We start from the raw sequence: 4,694 nt of genomic DNA on the forward strand, positions 1-4,694 counted from the left end.
TATCCCCGGCCCGAGATCACCTGGGAATGACATTGACGTATATTTGCAGCCGTTGATTGAAGAGTTGAAAGAGTTATGGGAAGCAGGCGTCAGAACTTATGATACATCCACATCAACAACTTTTCAGATGCATGCTGCGGTAATGTGGACGATAAATGACTTTCCGGCATATGGGAATCTTTCCAGCTGGAGTACTCAATGAAAGTTAGCGTGTCCGACGTGTAATAAAGAAACTACTAGTGAGTGGTTAAAATATTCTCAAAAGTTGTGTTTCATGGGTCATCGACGTTATCTACCAACAAATCATGCATGGAGAACAGAATCCGCTAAGTTTGATGGACGAGTAGAAGATAGAATTGCGCCATATGAATTGTCTGGGAAAGAGATCCTGGAACAATTGGTACATGTGGCAGCGAACAATTTTGGCAAAGGTCGGGGAAAGAACAAGAGAAAACGAGGCCTAGCAGAATTGAATTGGACAAAGCGTAGTATTTTTTTTGAGTTGCCGTATTGGTCGTCTTGCATGTTGCGACATAGTTTGGATGTAATGCATATTGAGAAGAATATTTGTGATAATATACTCGGTACATTGATGAGCATCGATAAAAAGATGAAAAATACGATTAAGACAATGAAAGATCTTGAGAGAATGGGAATTAAACATAATTTGCATTTACGAGTGGAAGGTGAGAGGATGGTCATGCCGCATGCATGTTTTACAAAGACAAGGGAGGAGAGGATGGACTTCTGCAAATGATTGCAAGGCGTGAAGTTGCCAGATGGTTATGCTTCAAATATCAGTAGATGTGTAAGCCATGATGACTGGAAAATTGGTAGATTGAAAAGTCATAACTGTCACGTATTTTTGCAGAAGTTATTACCGGTGGGAATTCGTGGGAAGCTAACATCTGTTGTACGTGTTGCCATAACTGAACTGTGTATGTTTTTTAAGGATTTGTGTGCTCGTGTAGTGAATTGAGATATGTTGCAGAAACTAGAAGAAGACATTGCTACTATACTATGTAAATTTGAGCAAATTTTTCCACCGTTATTTTTTGATGTCATGGTCCATTTAGCAATACATTTACCCCGGGAGATCATGTTGGGTGGACCGGTACAGTTCGGTTGGATGTATGCAGTTGAAAGATATTTAGGCCGACTGAAGTGCACTGTTGGGAATAAAGCCAGAGCTGAGGGTTCAATAGCAGAAGCCTATATACACGATGAATGGTTAACATTTTGCTCTTTATATCTTCGTGGTGTTGAGACACGATTTATTCGTCAAGAACGAAATGCTGATCTTGCTGCTCCGCCTCCTCGTGAGCTATCAGTGTTTTCTCAGAATGTACAACCTTTGGGTGCACAAACAGGTTACGATTTACTTGATACAGAATTGGGTAAAGTTCGGTGGTACGTGCTAAATAATTGTCAGGAGATTGATCACTATCTCAGGTATGTCATTGTACAAGGTTTAAATAATTCTAAAGATAATGAGGAATTTCTTTAACTATTATTATGTAAAATAATATGATAAATTATACTATACAGTGAGCACATGGACAAACTTAAGATGGAAGGCGTCGAGGATATAGTGGCAAGACACGAGTCAGAATTTTCTAGATGGTTTGAACAACGTGTATGAACTAAACTCTATAATATATGTTATATGATGAAAGTTTTAACTCTAGCTAATATTTAATAAATGACATTATTTAAATTGTTAGATATTGGAACAACGTGCTCGTGATCCCAGATTAGTCTCTTTTGAATTGTATGCATTGGCTCGTAGTTCATCAAACAGAGCACTTCGATACACTGCATGCACAGTTCGAAGTTAGAGATTCCATACTCTGGACCGTGAACGTAATAGAAAAACTCAAAACTGTGGTGTCTTGGTCTAGGGGAGTCATGGAACAGATGATATTGATTATTATGGTGTCATTCGTGATATTATCGAATTGAAATATCTGGGTGGGTCTATAACATATGTCTTTAAATGTGATTGGTAGGATCTAAGCGGTGGTCGGGATTCGATATATAGGGATAATCATTTTATGAGTGTCAATACTGCATCTAAATGGTACGAAGATGATTCATTCGTACTGGCTTGTCAAGCTACTCAAATCTATTACTTGATTGATCCAATGAAAAGTGCTGATGAAGATAGTGGAGAGAAAACTTGACGAGTTGTACAAAAATTTGTCCCTCGAAATATATATGAAGTAGGAACGAGTGCAGATTACGATAATAGTAAAGATGAAGATGACACTCCAAATGTAGAGGCTTACCAGGAAGATTGAGGAGGGGGTATTAACTTATTTGTTGACCTTGGTGCACTCGAGTTGCTCCCCTTATGTAGAGATGACGTCCCACTCATCCATCTCGACCCGTCTTCATTAAATTATCATTCAATTGAAGAAAGTGGGAAAAGTACAGAAGAAGATTCAGAAGAAGAAGACGAACAAGAATCCGAGGGGGAAGTGGATAAGGATGATGAAGAAGAGCTTGATAATGATGACGAAGATGTTATACAGAGAGATTCTGAAACAAACATGGAAAATACATCTGAAGATGAAGACTAAAAGTACTAAAAAGTTTATTCATATACAGCCATTATAGAATTTTATAATAAATATAAATTTATTCTAATAATATTTTTTTGTTATATATAATCATTTCCAAGTATGCTGCCAAAAAGACAAAGGAGAAATATGTCTCCTCCACCGAGTCCAAGTCCTGAACCCATTGAGGACTCCCCACCTGAGGAGTCTGTTCCCGAAGATGAAGTTAACATTACAGAGAACGATGCACAGTCGACACCTACCGGTAAGGAATGTTTACGTTAATACTATATATAATCAAGAGGTTTGTTTCAATAAATAATATATATAACCTTCAAAATTATATTATCATCTATTAGTTGATGCATCTGCTCGTCGCGGTCGTGGCTATATACGCGGCATCTCACTTGAGAAAAATCGAAGGCATGGTAAACTGAAAATCACAATTCCTGATAATTCCACTGGAGGAGGGAATGATAGTGCAGCAGTGCTTTCCTCCTATATTGGCACAGTAGTTCGAGCTTACGCTCCATTTTATGTGCGCTCCTGGAGAGATGTGCCGAATGAGATTAAGGAACACATTCGAAGTCGTGTGCTGGTGAGTTTACTTATTATATCATTTTTTTCACCTACATTAGTTTATCATATTTTTAACGTAATTAATTTATAATTATGATGAATTTGACCTCGACTTTGGTCGTAGCGAGGATTTGAGAACTGTGAATGAGTTAATGGCTACACTATTCCGACGTCACAAGGGACGATGTCATGACCATTTCAAGAAATTTGAGACGTTTAAAGAGGCTGCACAGTGCCCTTTCCAGCAGATGAAATTAGATGACTAGATAAAGTGTTGTGATCTTTTTGCCTCTCCAGAATATCAGGTATTTTAGATTTATTTTCTATAATTATTTACATTTATATTTGTTGTTTATATTATATGTATGTACATATATTATAATTAACGGTGAGAATTATTTTTGTAGCACTTAAGTTTTACAAATGCAAATAATAGATCTGCTCTGACTATTCACCATCGTGCTGGTTCAAGATCATTCCATCATCTTGCTGAAAAAATGGTAATTAATAAACACAATCATTCATATTTTTTCTTATTATTCTTTTATAGAAGTACTAACACTGTCTTTTTCAAATTACTAATGTCGTTTTCTTAGAAACTTGATGATCCTGAAAACTTTTCCCTCATTCATGTCTATGCTGCTGCTCACACTAATGAGCATAGTGAGTGGATGGATCCTGCAGCTGCAATTAATTATGTAAGCGGTGTTTCTTTTGTTAAATAAATTATGTAACATGTGATTAAATTATTTTTTATTTGTATTTCTTTTAATATGTTATTTATTGTGTGTTTTGATCTTTCAAACTGCAGGAAAAAATGATGGAGATGCAGTCAGCTTTTGGGGAATCCTCTCCTAGTGATTTGGACATTTTTTCACAGGTGCTTGGGCCCAACTCTAGTATGGCAAGAGGTTTGGGACGATCTTTCAAGCATTCCAGTTCATCTTCCTCAACCTCATCAACATCACAAATTAATAATCTTACCAAAGATTTAGAAGCTGCACGACGCGAGAATGAGTATATGAGGTCTAGACAGCAAGAGTTGGAGTCCCTCTTAGAGCGACAGTCTCATTTACAGACACGTTTGCAGGACCAACAAAGAGACCAGGAGGAAAGAATCCGTAGTGAGGTCCAAGAGCAAGTGTAGCGGGAGATGATGCTGCAAATGGAGCGTGTTATGTCATTGCAACAGAATCGTGCTGGGCGAGGAAAGAAAAAGAAATGAATTTTATTTGTGTATTACGTTTTTAACATCTAATTTGAAAACAGTTTCAAACAATGTTGGTTGTGAAATATGTACTGTAATATGAAACAATTGATTTATTTATTAAGTGGATCAGTTTAGCATTTCTGATATGTACGTTCGAATGTAAATAAATTACGTTTCAACAATATTACACGTTCAAAAATACATTCGAACGTAACCATACGAAATAGTAAAAAAATGTTCGAACGTTTAAACCCAGGTTAAAAATACGTTCGAATGTCAAACAAGTATAACTTTCCAAACATCCGAACGTACACTTTACGTTCGAACTCTACTCTCTTAACATT

The sequence above is a fragment of the Carya illinoinensis genome, chromosome 14 (assembly GCF_018687715.1).
Source record: "Carya illinoinensis cultivar Pawnee chromosome 14, C.illinoinensisPawnee_v1, whole genome shotgun sequence".
Taxonomy (NCBI): Eukaryota; Viridiplantae; Streptophyta; class Magnoliopsida; order Fagales; family Juglandaceae; genus Carya; species Carya illinoinensis.